The sequence below is a fragment of the Lissotriton helveticus genome, chromosome 7, assembly GCF_964261635.1.
Source record: "Lissotriton helveticus chromosome 7, aLisHel1.1, whole genome shotgun sequence".
NCBI classification, from domain to species: Eukaryota; Metazoa; Chordata; class Amphibia; order Caudata; family Salamandridae; genus Lissotriton; species Lissotriton helveticus.
This window is the reverse complement of record NC_136068.1, coordinates 1,196,924,372-1,196,941,756: the sequence shown is the minus strand read 5'-3', so window position 1 is coordinate 1,196,941,756 and position 17,385 is coordinate 1,196,924,372. Positions and strand designations below refer to the sequence as shown.

At 46.9% G+C, this 17,385-nt stretch overlaps 1 protein-coding gene across 3 annotated transcripts in view; it reads left to right on the top strand.

The window, feature by feature from the left end:
- The window catches only part of RHOT1 (ras homolog family member T1), a 688,574-nt gene that overhangs the window by 547,290 nt on the left and 123,899 nt on the right, over nucleotides 1-17,385 (top strand). The gene's annotated exons all lie outside the window — the stretch shown is intronic.

Genomic DNA, 17,385 nt, shown 5'->3' with positions numbered 1-17,385 from the left:
GTGCTGTGCAATGTTTTGAATGTTTTGTTTTCGTTTTGCAGTTTTACTGGATAATTGACATTTAAACAGTATATTGCTAGATTCTATAGAGCATAGGTATTTGTAATGAAGTCCAAGCTGTAAAATTATGATTGTAGCATGAGTAGTTGTAGATACACATACTTTGTATATTCCTGCTATCTAGTGTTGGGCTTCGACATTATAAGTTGATTTTCTTCAAAGAAGCTTTGAGTCACATGGTAGTGCGTGACTCCTCCTTTAGTCCACAATGTGCATGGGCACTAAGTCCACCCTTAAATAGTTTTTTCTACATCATCCGGTGTGGACGTGTTCAGTAAAGGCTCCGTGATCCATGCATTCCCTGTGCCTTTTCCTGGCTATTCATAACTTCTACATCCATGATTGGACAACTTTGCGATTCCTCAAATTATCCAATTGAGGTTAAGGAAGACCACTTACAAATCAACTCAAATTCTACTTGTACTCTCCATTTTGGATTACACCCCAACACAAGAAACAAGTTCTCCGCCTGCATGACTGAAGTTGCTCACTGGATGAAAGCCAGCTGTCTCAAGAAAAACACTGACAAGACAGAAGTAGTGATCTTCGACAAGAACACCTCACTGTGGGACTCCAACTGTTGGTTGGCCAATCTCAGACCCACCCCAATAACCCACGCCAGGATCCTTGGAATAATCATCAACAGCAAACTAGACCCGACTGTACAAGTGAACGCCGTCTCTGCATCAGGCTTCCACACCCTGAAGATGCTGAGGAAGATCTTCAAATGGCTCCCATGCAACACTAGAAAACTGTTATTCACTCCCTAACCACCAGCAAATGGGTCTATGGGACTACCCTCTACGCTGAGATTACCATGCAACTCACTTGAAGACTGCAAACCATCCAGAACTCGGTAGCCATACTCATCTCTACCTCCCGCACAGAATTCACATCACACCACACCTCTGGAAAGTACAGTGGCTCACAATACACAAACACGCTCAGTTCAAATGTCTCACACATTCAAGGTACAACCCTACTCAGGCACCACCTACCTAAACATTTGCATCTCCTTCCTCCCAGCACCTAGACACCTATGGTACGTAGTGCTTCTACTCGCACATATGCCACACATACCCAGAGCCAGATCAGGAGGACGGACGTTCTTTTACATTGCTCCTAAAGCGTGGTACAACCTCCAATTCCTTATCAGAGCCTCCTCTCTTCTTGAGTTCCCCAATAAGCTGAAGACTTTTTTTCAATTAGCCATCCTACCATAGGCAGAACTAGAGAGAGAGAGAGCACACACACACACACACACACACACACACATTCACACACACACCTACCTCTCTCTCTCTCCAGAATACCCTAATGGTGATAGTGCACTTTACAAATACACAAAACTCAGACAAGTCTTTCTTGATCTCCACTAAAATAACTCTGAGAATATAGGCAGGCGGCACAGAGTGTTGGAACAAACAACATCCAGTTTTTGACAACAGTGCAAAACCAAGTACCCTTGACTAATGACCACGTATTCTGTAATCTCTGTCTCTCCCCTGAGCAAAATTATGCCTTTTGGGACACCTGTATTTCTTTCCACTGCAAGAAGATTCTAAAGTACGGAAGGAAAGACATTCTGCGCAGCTAAATATGCAACAACAGTTCAAGGCTCCCAAGGAAAGGGATTGAGCACCATCACACATTGACTTTTATCTTCAAGGCAGGAGTCGGTGCTGAAGCAAAACTTGAGGCCTCCTCCATTGCCTATTGCATCCACGTCCTCACCTCCACCATGCCCATATTCTCTACCAGAGTCTCCAGAGGGATCAGTCAGCTCTTCCTGACACTGGGATCCATTGTGGGGAGAAAAACCCTTATGTTCAACCTGCAGGGCTAGGAGCTGAGTAGGACAAATGGAAGGACTATAAAGTTGACCCACACGATAAGCCAGGCCTTGAGCCTTATCCAATAAGCCACCTCTCACTCCCCTCTACAATGCTACTGTGTATCATACAGTTATTCAGAGGGCAGATAGCCTTCATAACGTGAAAATGGACAGCAATCAAGATGACATCCACTTTTTAGTAGACACCCTGTCAAAGACTGAACGCACAGCTGTTTCTACTAATGCTTATTATGGGCATGCTCAAGACCTCAGGAGCCCAAGTGATTGCACCTATAATAGTTTAAGGCGTCTCCTAATGACTCACTCTACAATAGAGGGTAAGCTTCCCTGATTCCCTTGTCTAACATATTGCAAGACGACGCCTCCTCTAGATAAAGAAAATAAATGTATCAGCGCTGCTGGCAAGAGCCACTGTAGGGACAACTGCTCAGTCAGTAGCGAATCACCAACTCCGTAGGTTTACTCTGAAGATACAACTGGTATCATTACAAGTAAATTCATGTTTTAATACAACACCTTCCTGGGGCCTATAAGAAGAAGGTTGAGGAACCAGTCATGGAGGTAAAAAAAACATTTTCAATTGGATATCCGGTGTGCCTTAGACGCAGCACACCCTCCTTCTCACAGTGTTAGCAGCTGCATTCTGCTACATCAATGTGCATGGCTTCTTGTCTCAGATTTGAAACCAGAGGTGCAACAGCACCTTCTTAACATCCCATTTGAAGTTAACTTTTCTTTGGTCCACAGGTGGATGAGATGTTAGTAAAGATCAAGAAAGAGACTGAGATTGCTAAGCCCATGGATGCATTACAATCAACAACACCAAAGGGCTTCTTTTGTAGGGTTCAAATAAGAGTCAGGAATAAGTATATACCCTCAGAAAGTGGCCAGCAGGAAGCCTTTCTTGAGTCCCAGGCAGGGGTTGCTCATGGGGAGGCTACAGGGGGAACAATGGCAAAGGGGTGGGAAGAGGTGGCTCTGGAAAAGGAGGCCCAACTCCCAAGCACTGACTCTTCATCCATTCCTCCTGTCATCCAATATCTATTGAAGGGAAAATAACAGATTTCCACCTTTGTGGATGGCATCAACTTAGATTGGTGGGTGTTCGCTATCCTCTGTCAGGGCTAATACCTTGAATTCTATACCAACCCATGCAACATACCACCACACTGTCACAACCTGAGTCTAGGCTACCTTATTTTCTTAGAAGAAGAGGTCACAGCTCTTCTCCAAAAGGGCGCAATACACCCAGTGCCAATGGGGTGTCTACTCCCTGTTGTTATTATTGAGTGCTTGTATAGGCCATATCTGCCCATAGGGTTTCCCAGCGCCTAAGAACAGGTTTCACAGCCTCGAAAGTGACTTAGAATAACGAGGTTTTTAGCTTCTTGCAAAACGTGGACAAAGAGGTGCTCCTCTAGGAGATTCAGGAAGAGCATTCCACAGCTTAGGGCACAGAAGAGAGAAGGAGTTGCCACCCATCCGGGTGTGTCTAACTCTGGGCACTATTGAACAGGAGCGGTTACTGGAGCGCAGAGACAGCGGTGAGCCGAAATAAGACGCTGGCGTCAGAGTTTTGGACCACCTGCAGACGTCTCATCATGGTCTTAGCAGTGCCCTCAGCGGACATTTTAAGTTGATGGTCGGTCGCTGAGGGTGGGATGGGGGGAAAGTGGTGATCGAGTGGGGCATTTCTTGGATACCAGATGGTTTAGTACTTGGAGTGAGTTTATTTGAAAGAGTCCAATTTTTGGCCACACCATTATAAACTCGTTTTATAGGGAGATGGTTACTTCAGCATTGAACTCGGGTGAAGGTATTCTGGAAATTCAAATACCATGAGGAGTTTTCTTAGAGATGTTAATGTCATGCCCCGAGATTCTTAAGCACTATCCCTATAAGACCTACAACTATAAATCATGACGAAGCCCTGGGAGCGAGGCTTTACGTCTGTAATGGATTCTAGGCAGGTTCCGCAGGGGCGTCAGGGATCCGAAGATAATCCACAGCCTTCCCCTCCGGCCTTCCGACTCTATCAAACACTAGAGTACGAGAGGCTCGCCAGGGGAAAACAGGGAGACAAAACAAGGAAAGGTTGGGAAGGAGAAAAGAAGTTTTGACTGTAATCTTCTGCTTGGTCGAGCAACACACGATACCGACTTCAAGTGGACGTAGGGCTGAAACAAATATTCACGTTATGAAACAACAGTGATTTATACTAATGTCTCTATGTGTCTCTGTGTCAATATTACATACCATCTAGTGTTTTGTCTAAGCCTCTGAACAGATGTATAGGACAATGAGGAAGGTCGTCTTGAACCATGCCTAGAGTGAATACACAATAATCAATGTCAATTCTCCTATAACTTGAACATGTATTGTTAAGCACTTAAACACAATGCTCTTACTTGAATTAACGTGCCCGATTGTCCTATGGATGTAGCAATCGAATATACTTGGTGATAATCCAAAGACAACTCCATTGCTGTGTATGTACATCTATGATATGAAACACATATATAAGAAAACCATAATCATTAATGATTGTTACTAAACAAGTTAGGCAGCGCACAGCGCTGTTACCGTATTCCTTTGAAGTGTAGGTCTGGATTACTGCACACTGAACGGAGTCCACGCAAGAAATCCCAACACGAATTATGCTGGCACCGGTAAGGAGTGCTGAAAGAACCAGCCGGGATACAGTCAAGTAGAAAGGAAAGGACCAACAAAATTGAAAAGGCGGAGAACAGACCCAGCCTTGTGTAGAATGCACGCACGAAATAACGTACCTAAATACCTAAAGAGAGGGAAAGGGAGCCACACACCAACCCGCCGGACGGCGGAGACTAAGCCCGGCCGTCGGGTAGAGCAGCGACCTGGCGGTGGAGTGGGAAGGGACGTGAAGCCCGGCCAGACGACGGAGACTAAGCCCGGCCGTCGGGCGGAGCGAAGGGCAGGAACAGGTGCAAGGGAAAGCGTGCCCGGCCGGACGGCGGAGCACAAACCCGGCCGTCGGGCGGAGCAGGGAGCTGGAGCAAAGTACAAGGAATTAGTGCCCGGCCGGACGACGGAGCAAAACCCGGCCGTCGGGCGGAGCAACAAAAAGGAGCTAAGGCACCAGAGGAGCTGCTATGAAGAAGCATTGAACAACGCTGAAGGCGCGCAGCACAGAGGACTCCTATCGCAGACTGCAAACGGAATTCACCAAACAGGAAGTCAGGCAACAGAATCAAGGACGGAACAAAGAGCCACGGAGCTAGACGCAAGAACGTAAAGCGTCGCTCCCAGGGCTTCGTCATGATTTATAGTTGTAGGTCTTAAAGGGATAGTGCTTAAGAATCTCGGGGCATGACAGTTAATTCAGAATATTGAGTTTATGGTTCTCCTCTATTGTACCCGTCTTGGAGGTGAAGAAAATTAGATCAGTAGCCACCTTTTCTTTAGAGGCGCAGAAGTAGGCATCAGATATTAGCATTTTGGGGTTCTGTTTGGGTAATTTGTTTTAAAATGTTGGTTACGTTTTTTGGATAGATTAAGGGGGTATTTAATCTTGAAAGCATTACTGTCAAATAGTGACAGCAGGGTATCACCAGTATTTACATTATTTAGAGCCATGGTGAGTTTGTTGCACCGGAGAAAGGGCCAGGCTTAAAAGCAAAACAATTTTTAAATTAGTCACATTTTTTACTTAAAAGTGTTCTTTCTTCTTGGTAAAGTGTGTGTGTGATATTGTGAATAACGAAAGAAGGTTTGTTACTGTGACCACAGTGCCCCTGATCCCTCGACGATTCTTAGTTACCCAAAAGCAATACTTCTATTTGAATTACATATTGAATAGTGTTCTGTGGGGCTACAATAACCTATCTTTCACATTCATCGCTAGTGCAGTGAACCAAGTTCCCCGGTGGGTGAGAAAGCACACCTTGCTGAGTCACGCTAAAGTAGTAACTTACACAAGATGACAGTGATGTTCTACATACCGAAATGGGGTACACATTCCTCCCTACTTTCAATACAGTCTCGGCTGATTTGGCGCTGAACTATTCTCCACAATGCACATCTTCTGGCGGAACTCATTCTGGGACCAAACAATGATTTTGCAGACCTTTTTAGCAGGATGTATCAACGAGTGGGAACTCTACGCGCAAGGCCTCCCCATGTATGTTTTCCAGTGGAGGTCTCCGCCCATCGATCTATTCACCACGCCAGGAAATGCAAAACACCAAAGCTTCACCTCCAGGTATTCACCCAGTCAATGGGTAGTGCACTATTGATAAACTGGTTACGGATATTTACTTAGGTTTTTTTACCTCTCCCACCCATTCATTTTGTGGTCAGGAAAATGAGGCAGGTCTCTGCGACTCTCATTCTGTTGGCCCCAACTTAGGCCAGATAACCCTGACACTCAGTGTTGTTGAAGGTATTTCTCAGGCTCCTCATACGAGGATTCTCTTCCTGAATAAATCCATAATCGCTATATGTCGCAGGTATACACATACCAAATAAGCTGGCCCACTAACAAAGGCATGCCACAATCCAAATATCAAAACATATCAAAATGTATTGGTAGTTACTTCACATTATAAATTATCAGATAAGCAATAAATACGGATAGAAAACACCCCAGCTCATGTTCACTCAAACATGCAGTCATACTCATACCCATACATACTCATACGTCCTGAAGATCAGGAATTCAATCATACTCAAGACACCAACACAAGCACATAAGAAAATGGACCAAAATAAACAAATGAAAATAACATTGAGGATGGTATTTGAAGAAAAACACAGATCACTTTTTCAAAATGACATAATGCTTAAAGTCAGCCTTCAAATTCAAATCGCCATGTTGGAACAAACAGAGTGAATCATGAACTTTGTGGTCCACAAGAGCTGTAATGCCAACAGGCGTTTCGGTGTTCGACCCCTATATGGATCTCACCTTCCTCAGGGCGAATGTATTTGGGTCAGTGGCCATGGGGCGTGCCTTGAGTAAACAGATAACACTAGCATACAGTACAGAACAACAATGATAAGGTTAATATAATGCATGCCAATTTAGGTGAGGTCAGGAGGCTCAGCTTCAAAAGGGTTGTGTCGCAATTAAAAAATTCGAGGGACATGTGCACAACAGTGAAAGATAAAAAGATTTGATATTAGAATCAGTGTGAAACATGGCAGAAATATATCACCGGAGATAGTGTGCCGTAAGTATTTCTCAGATTACAGATAAAGGTATGAAGGACACAAGGGATAGAATGTAGAGATGCCAGTGAACCTAAAATGTGAGATGGAATAAGGAATAGGTTCGAGGCGTAGAGCCCAGGTCAGAAGGAAAGTAGACGTTTCAAGGCAGATAGCAAGGACAACTACCTAAGCTTCTGGCCGGGCTGACTGACCAAAACAGTCAACCAGCTTCCCAAGAGTAAATATAACAGATATAAGGGATCCAAACTGGAACCTATTAAAGAACAATTACAAAAACATGTAAAAAAGAGGTAGCAACTAAAAAGAATGCAAGATTGTGCATATAAACAGAGTCCTATTTCATCCATCACAACCCTGCAAGATGCAAGCAGGGTTGTGATGGATGAAATAGGGACAGAAAGTAATGATTAAAATAGCGATACCGGGGGCCTAGTCAGGGCGCACAAGAAACCTCCAGACGACTCCACAGGGTCAAGAAGTGCCTGTACAGAAGGATAAAGAGAACGATCGTTATGAATAAAAGCCAGCAATCGTCTGTTAACAGGCTAAGGTACATCAAAGAATGAAGGGGGAGGGCAGCGCAAGGGAAAGATGAAAAAAGTCCCAAGAATCCCATGAGTTGGAAAGCTCACCTATTTTAGGAAGGGCGGGCCACTTGGGTAATGACCGGTCCAACGCCGGATCAAAGAAACCACCGGGCAGTAGAGGGGCGGTATCAGAAGATGAAATCGGATAAGCGCTCCACCGTCTAAAGGCAACAAGGAGAGCAAAAATGAAATGGGAGCCCACACGCCAAGATATAAGTTAAATTAACACGGAACCGAGTGGTCGAAACACCTTACCTATCTGCAGGGAGCAGGCTGCTGTAATGGGGGCCGGTCTGAGGTTCCGTGAATACTGAACCTGTTTCATAAAGGTCATGGTTTCGTTACAAATTTGGTATTAGAGGACCGTAACCAGTTAGTACGGCAAGCATGAGTGTTTTCGTCACGTTACACCGATGGATTCACTACGTATTTAGGGATTCGTTCTGAACCCTTGGGTTCCATTTTGTATATGGCAGCCATTTTTTGGTTGCCCTCACATAGGCCGATGATTTCGGCCGAGCGAGTCTTTTAGCACACGTACACTTTAGCTGACTTCTGAATGACCCGAGCGAGCGACCCTCTTGCCTAAAGCCAAACTTGTTAGACCAGTTCCTTTCCCAGGAGCTGATCGAGATTGAGGATCAAGGCATAGGAGATCGTAAACCTTTTTATTGCACACAACTATGTCTTATCTTACTCACACCTGTCTCTGCTCCTCTCTTTATGACCTGTTTACGATGGGGATGTGCCCGTTTTTATGATGGATTCGATCGACCTGTCTGATGAAGAATGTTGGGTTCGACCAATGATCGATTATGGGCTGGGCAACTGAAAAGTGGGTTTTACCGTCATGCGATACCCCTGATTTGGATACATGTGATTGGACAGTTTGTAAATGTAAGGTATTTGTCTGGAATGTGATTTTTGGCATAAAAAGAATGGCTTGCTTTGTAAAAATTGAGCAGTCTCCTGAGAACTCATACCGTGTTGACTTCTAGGACTTCTCTTACTGGCTGCAGCCAATAAATATGCTCTTTGACGTCACCAAGAAGATTCCATGTCTCTGTGTTCTAAGACAGGTGATACCCGAAGACTTTGGGCGTGCGCCTGACGCCGCTTGGTCTTAAATAAACCGGTTATTCAGGTCAGGTGCTGGATCAGCTGGACAGGAAAGGGCGGGAGGCAATGTTTAAATAGAGAGCTCCTCTGCAGACACTGGGATGTATGGCGGGGGCGTGCCTATGCTAATACAGGTGGCGACTAATACGCAGCACGGGAAGATGAATAATAGCGATAGGGCTCCTCTGTAAAGAGGGAAACAAGATGGCCAGTAGAGGGAATATGGTAAAAGATTAAATGCTGCCAAAAAATAGAGAAGATAAGGACCATAGATAAATACAGAACACTCAAGAATCATAAACACACAATAGAGAATACAGAAAACCCACTTAGTGAAGCCCAAATTTTCATTGGAGTTCTTAGCTCTCACTAGGATGTTTCTGAGGTTCTTTTTCCGTTCGAGGCATACGAGCTGCAGAATTCATACTACTACATAGATCTAGTGTTGGGCTCGGATGCTTTCACCTTGGTGTTGTGTAGGAAGAAGTCTGTTGTAGTCACTAGATAGGTGACTCCTCCCTTGGACGATAGTGCACATGGTCATCGACTCCATCTTTAGATTGTTTTTTTCCCGCCATCGGGTACGGATGTAATTTGCTGTGCTCTTGGTCGATGTCGTCGATTCCCCTTCGACGCGCAAAAAACTCTCACCGCTCGACTGTATTGTCTCGATCGCGAATCTCTCTCCAAGCGTATCCGGTTTCGAAGAGTTTCTCAAGTCCAGTCGTCGACGGTGGCCGTTGGGCCGATCGGCGCCATCATCCAGCATATGGAAAGGACTCCATTTAAAAAATGTAAGTGTGAGGCTAAATTCCCACATACCGATCTCCACGATGTCTGCAATCTTTGTCTCTCGCCAGAACACAAGAGTTGACACTGCCAGGCCTGTGACTCTTTCAGGTCAAAAAAGACTATACTTGATCGCTGGGCCCGACAACAAGAAATGTCCAGGTCAACCGTTCCGGCGCTGGAGAACATATTCTAGGCAGGCTCCGATGATCCAGACACAGGAGACGAACAACCCAACATCTCTGAAGCAGAGGAATCAGAAGCAGCCGACCGGATGATTACTCCAGGTGAACGGAGCGTGAGTACTGACGCCGACGCCCCTGCCCCGAAAAAAACCAAAGGCTCCTGTCACACCTTCACCTTCGGGTCTGGGTCGCCACCGAGATAAGTCTTCAGAAGCCCCGCCTCCTGGACTGGCTCCGAAGCATCCAAAGGCTTCAGGCAGCTCAGGATCGAGCGGCCACAACATGGTACCAAAAAACCATTGTCTGTACCGAAGCATAAACCTAAAATCCCGATAACACCGGAATCTTCGGCACCGAAACCCAAGGTACTTGAGTCTCTGGCATTGAAGCAAGCTCAATTGAAGCCTTCGGATCCGAAAAAACACTCTAAACCTTCGGTTCGAAAAGGGAGACAAAAACACCTCCTAAAGCTACAGAAGACAGGCCGAAACAACACTTAGGCCGAAGTCCTTGGCGCCAAAGAAGGACAGTGGATCCAAAGAAGTTTCCCATGCAGATCCACTGGATCCTAGGCAATAGACACTGCAAATTGAACCCATTACTGGACATGTCACATCTATTCTGCCTAAAAAGAGGAAATTGGACACCTCAGGAACACCCGAGATACCCTCCAAGAACAAAGACTCATCCACTTCATCTATGAGGCCTTTTTTCCCACTTCCGCAACCTTTTAACACTGTACCTTTTCCAGTACACTCGCCATTGCCTGCTTTTTCACCACAAGCAGATGATGATGATAATATGGGGGGTGATGATGACGACATACACTCGCCACATATTACTGATACTGAGGGTGACACCCACAGTATCCCACCTAAAGACCCTTTGGACGATTATAATGTCCCAGATGTACCCGAGCCAGATTCATACCACTCCAGGCCATCCCCTCCAGATGATGGTATAGGGTCTGCGCAACTCATAAATAGGGCTGCACAATACCACGGGGTCAAACTACATTCCGAACCTCTAGAGGAGGATTTTTTACTAGAGACGTTTGCTCAGCCTCAAAAAACAGACCCTCTCCCTATGCTCAAAGGCATGATTAAACATGCCCCTGAGGTTTTTAAAGACACTGTTATGGCTATGGTTCTTAATCTTAGAATAGAGAAAAAGTATAAGCCAGCTCCAAGTGATCCAGCTTATATTAAAGGCCAGCTTCCTCTAGATTCTTTGGTTGTAGCAAATGCCCGTAAACTGGCAAATTCCCAGACCACAGGGGAGGCTCCTCCACCAGATAAAGAGACTAAGTTACTTGACACATCAGGCAAAAGAGTTGCGTCTCAGGCAGCAAATGTTTGGCACATTGCCAATTCACTAGCCTTACTGGCAAGGTACGACAGGGCTCACTATGATGAACTTGAAAAGCTCATTCAACACCTTCCAGATGAGCATAAAATCAAAGCCAATGATCTTATACATGAGGGAAAGTTAAACACCAATACCTCAATAACATGTGCCCGTGATGCAGCAGATACAGCATCCCACACAATAAGCACAAGTGTGTTACTGCGTAGACATGCATGGTTATGCATATCTAGCTTTAAGCAAGAGGTGCAGTCTTCCATCCTCAAACAACCTTAAATCAGGAACAATTGTTTGGACCCACTGTGGACACATCTTTTGAAAAGATGAAAAAAGACACAAAAACAGTGAAATCAAAGGGGCTCTACAAGCAACAACTAGTAGAGTTTCTTTTTGTTGCTCCTTTTACAGGGGCGCCTCCTAAACCATTGGTACAGACACCACCTCTTCCAGTTATAAAAGCCCCACCCAGACCTTCCTCAACAGAGGTTACTATAGAGGGAATTACAGAGGCAATAACAACAAAGGGAGAGGATGCGGGTCTAATACCCGCAACTCCCCCGCCACTAAACAGGAACTTCCCTCCACTTCCTCCAGACCATTCAAATCCAGTCGGGGGAAGACTATCACAGTTTCTACCTTTGTGGAATTCCATCACCACAGACAGGTGGGTAAGACAGATTATTCAGTATGGTTACTGCCTGGAACTTACTGCTACTCCACCCAACATACCACCCAGACAGCGTCCCAAGTCCGTAGAACATCTAACGCTTCTCAAGTTCTCTCAATGCTTCAAAAGAATGCAATAGAACCAGTTCCCCTACAGCATCACAGGTCAGGAGTGTACTCCCTGTACTTTCTAATCACCAAAAAGGATAGTTGTATCAGGCCAATATTGGACCTCAGACCACTAAATTTCTACATTCAGTCAGATCAGTTTCACATGATCACTCTTCAGCAAGTCCTTCCACTGCTTCAACAAAGCAACTTTCTTACCACATTAGATCTCAAGGATGCCTACTTCCATATTCCCATACACCCTGCTCACAGGAAATATCTAAGGTTCACAGTGGACGGCCTCACTATCAGTTCAAGGTCCTGCCATTTGGTGTAACAGCACCACCCAGGGTCTTCACAAAGCGCCTGGCGGTAGTAGCCGTGCACTTGCGAAGGCAACACATTCACGTGCTTCCGTACCTGGACGACTGGCTAATAAAAGTCAAGTCACACAGGCAGTGTGTACAACATACATACCAAACAATTCAGCTGCTACACAATTTGGGGTTCACAATAAACCACAACAACTCCCACCTACAACCCTCCTACATACATCAGTATCTAGGATGCACAATAAACACTTTCAAAGCTCTGGCATATCCCAATCCAGCCAGAATAACCAGTATTCAAACCCTCGTCAAAGGGGTTCAACCCCAACACTCCCTTCCAGCTCGAGTGTTTATGCAGCTAGCAGGAATGATGGCCTCTTGCATTTTGATTGTCCCTTACTCAAGACTCCAGATGCGTCCTACACAAGAGTGCTTAGCCCATCAGTGGAACCAGGCTTAAGGTCAACTTACAGATCTAGTGTTGGTGGACAGCCGCACACATCGCTCTCTGCAGTGGTGGAACACACAAAACGTTTCCAGAGGTCGGACGTTCCTAGAGCCAGTTCCACAGATAGTAATAACAGCAGACACATCCCTCACTGGCTGGGGAGCCCATCTCTTCAACCATACAGTCCTGGGCAGGTGGACCGCTCAACAAAGACAGCTCCACATCAATCACCTAGAATTACTAGAATCTTTCTATCGTTAAAATCTTTCCAACCACATCTCCTCAACAAGACTGTCCTAGTCTGTAAAGACAACATGACAGCAATGTATTACATACAAAAACAAGGAGGCACACACTTGTTGCAGCTTTCTCAACTAGCGCAAAACATATGGAGATGGGCCATTCGCAAAACATATACCTTCTAGCAGAACATCTTCCAGGAGTACACAATCAGATTGAGGATCTGCTCAGTCGTCAGACACAACAGATTCACGAATAGGAACTTCATTCACAGGTTCTTCAACCATTTTTCCAAATGTGGGGCCACCCAGACATAGATCTGTTCGCCACACAAGAAAACGCGAAATGCCCTACCTTCGCCGCCAGGCTTCCACACCCATCGTCCAAGGGCAATGCGATATGGATGAACTGGTCAGACAGATTTGCGTAAGCTTTTCTGCCACTCCCACTCATTCCAATAGTAATACACAAGCTCAGGCAACAGTCTCTCAAAATCTTCCTGGTTGCTTCCACATGGGCACGGCAACCATGGTTCACAGCACTTCTTGAACTCTCAGTGGTTCCAGACCAAAAACGGTGTCTCTCCCCACAGCTGCTAACGCACACATCAACTGAATCTCGCAATCTGGCTCCTGAAGTCCTTGAGTTCGGTTACCTTAACCTTCCGCCGGACTGTATGAACATCATAAAAGAAGCCAGGCACCCTACTACTAGAGCCTGTTAATAATAAAATGAATCTACTAGATGCTTCAATCCAGAACATCATTTGCTATTTGCTACATTTACAAAGATGCAATCTAGTATATTCATCCATAAGATTGCATCTGGCGGCTCTCACTGCCTACTTACAAAACAGACTACACTTGTCACTGTTTAGAGTACCAGCAATCAAAGCTTTTAGGGGAGGTCTTAAAAGGATCATATCTCCCAGACTGCCACCTTCTCCAGTATGGAATCTAAACACTGTTCTTACCAGACTCATGGGTCCCCCATTTGAGCCTCTACACAAATGTGAACTGCAGTTCCTTACATGGAAAGTAGCTTTCCTAGTTGCAATCACCTCGCTCAGAAGAATGAGTGAGATCCAGGCTTTAACCATACAGGAACCATTCTTACAGCTACATCATAACAAGGTGGTTCTTAGAACAAATCCTAAATTCCTTCCCAAAATAGTCTCTGCTTTTCATCTAAACCAATCAATAGAGTTACCAGTGTTTTTCCAAAACCCAGACTCTGTAGAGGCTCTTCACACACTTGACGTCAAAAGAGCTTTACTTTATGATATCGACAGAACTAAGCCCTTTAGAAAGGCAAAACAATTGTTTGTAGCTTTCTCACCACCTCATAAAGGAAACCCCAGCTCCAAAGCTGGGATTGCTAGGTGGATAGTCAAATGCATTCAGATATGCTACCAAAAAGCTAAACGCACATTAACAATATCCCCTAGAGCGCATGCAACATGCAAACTAGGGGCTTCCATGGTGTTAGTCCTGGCACCTTGGCGTGAGTTTCCCTTCCACTTTTTGCTGTTGTGCCTCAGATGTTTTTGCTGGTGTCCGCTACTCAGGGCACTGCGCCACGGCCAACCCGTGCCGCAGTGCAAGTGCTCCCTACTGTAAAGTGTATCTGTGATTGATGTCCATAATTGGTTCACTGGGTTTACTGTCAGTCCCTAGTAAAGTGCACTTGGAGTGCCAGGGCTTGTGAATGCCAATACTGCTAGTGGGCCTGCAGCGCTGGTTGCGCCACCCACAGAAGCAGCCTTAAAATGTGTCTAGGGTCTGCCATTGCAGAACCTGCGTGCAGTCTGGTACTGTCATGCTAGCTGGGCAAGTGCATACACTTGCCAGCCCTAAACCTTCCCTTAACTTCATATTAGTCACCCCTATGGTAGGCCTGAGGGCAGGGTGCATTGTAAGTATGAGGTAGGACATGCTCTGATGTGTGAGGCATGTCCTAATAGTGAATTACTGCCAAATTCGTGTTTCACTATTGTAAGGCCACCTATTCCCTTTAGGCCAGATGGGCTGCTGGAATTATTACACTCTATAATCCCAGCAGGCTCAGGGAACATGGTAGAAATTAATGTTTAGTATGCCTGAACTCAGAATAATAAAATACTTCTTTTAGTAAAGTTTATTTTAATATCCTGTGTTTGCAAATGCTACTTTTAGAAAGCTAGCATTTGCTTGCTTAACCATTTTAGCCCGCCTCTGCTTTTGTGTGTATCTGACTGTCTGAGTTGTGTGAGTGACAGGGCTGGGAGGTGACAGGTAGTGAATAGCAGGATGACCCCTTAGTGGGAGGGGGGAGTTTCCCTGAGCCCTGCATTAGGCTGTGCTCTGCACCACAATGCTGGCTCCGCCCCCCTGGGGAGCGACTGATGACTCAGCCTGCACCTGGCCCAGGAAGGACCGAAGCTTGTCAACAAAGTGCTCCTGGCTGCCCCTGTCCACACAATGCTGGCTCCGCCCCCCTGGGGAGCGGCTGATGTGCCTGCCCTCACACTGAATGCAGAAGCCGAAGTACCCACCACAAGTGCTCAGGGGCTGAGAGCAGTTATGCAAAGGCCCCCCTGGCCTGGAAGAACAAAAGAAACTGGGTATAAGACTAGGAGCCCTGCTCCTTGTAAATTAGAATCCTGTTTCACCACGAAGGACCTCTGCCCGACTAGAAGGAGAAGAGACGCTGGGAGGACTGGCCTGCTGCTTGCCTTGCTGAGAAAGGAGAGGAAAAGACTTGATGAGAAAAGACTTTGCTGCTTTGTGCTTAAACATTCTCCAAGGGCTTGACTGAGCTTGCCCCCTGACCTGAGCCACAGGACCATCTGGCTCAACCTGCCCTCTGCTCGTCTGCCGGTATTTATCCGGGATTTCTACAACTGCCGGAGCTGTGACCCTGGTGCCCCCCAGCCCCTCCCTGAGGCCGTGACCGACCGTGTCTACTCGTCCCCGCCGAGGAAGAGCTCCGCTCCGTTGAGCCGCTCTTCCCCCGCTGAGAAGATCGCTGTGTTAACCGCCTGGGAAGGCTCGCTACTGTGGTGCCCCTCAGCCCCTCCTCGAGGCCGTGATCACCGGTTTCCCCGTCCCTGCCGAGGGAGAGCCCCGCTCTGCTGAGCCGCTCCCCCTCCGCCGAGGGAAACCACTGAACCCACCGCCCACGGAGGCTCGCTGTTGTGCCTCACCCTCCCGCCAGAAATCCTCACCGGACGTTTCAGACCCAGAGGACAGACCTCCGCTGTCCGGACGCCTCGGGTGCCAGCCTCGCTCTGCCTGAGCCGCTGGGCACCCCGCATCTGCCACCGGAGGAAAGCCGCCCTCGAGACCGTCATCGGGCTCGGGGCCCTCAACGTTTGTTCCCCCCTTTTTCTGCTGCCAGCCGCCCTGCCTACAAGTGCCCCCGGCCCCCAGATCAGCTGTGGTGCGAGCCGCCCTTTTTCAGCTGACTCGCACCGCTCTGTGTGCCTGCTCGCGGCGCCGCTCCGCTCTGCGCGAGCATTCCAGCCCCTCCCGTCGGAATCCGACACAGACGGGAAAGGGAAGCCGCAGGCTCCATCCAGCGCCCCCGGCCAGAGTGACAGGAGCGGCCCCAGGTCCTTTGGCCCTTGCCTTCCGTGGGCCGCTCCGAGGCCAGCACTAACCCCCGCCTGAGTCCCGCAGACCCGTGGGGGCCGTGCGCATCACCGGCCCCGGCGGGGCCGAATGCGTCCCACGCGGGAAGCGTGAGCTTTGGGCGGTCGGGCCCCGATCTCGGCCCGGAACGGGCAGGAAGTATCCAGGAGCCCCTGGGCCGGCTGCAGCAAACTAAAGAGGAGCAGTGTGACCCCCAACATTCCCCAGGACTTAAGAGAACAATCCTGAAAGGTACACTGCAGGAAAACATCCGTTTATAAAGACAAAGTATATTTTGAACTACAACTAAAAGAGAGCTTGCCTATTTACAACCTGTGGGCATACAAAAACGTTATTTGATCTTGTGATAAGTCTGATCTGAGAAGTATATATAATTTTTACATAAAGAAGCGTATTTTTATATACTCACAGCCTGGTGTCCATTTGTGGGGGGATTGGTATATTTTACTGTGTGTTTGATTACAAATGCTTAACTGAACAACGCCTGAAGAATAGCCTTGGCTGCTCACGCCACGCACCTAGAGGGTGAGCAAGGGTAATTCTGAGGGGTCATCCTTTGCCCTGACTTAGAGGAGAGGGTCCCTGCTTGTCACAAGTACCTACTTGCGCCAACCAGAGACCCCCAATTCTAACACATGGCATTTGCTTCCATCGCATTCTTAGGGAACATTCCCTTACATGACATCTGTAAGGCAGCAACATGGTCTACACCACACACCTTCACCAAACACTATTGTGTTGACGTGCAGGCAAAGCAACAAGCTTCTGTGGGCCAGGCTGTTCTTAAAACA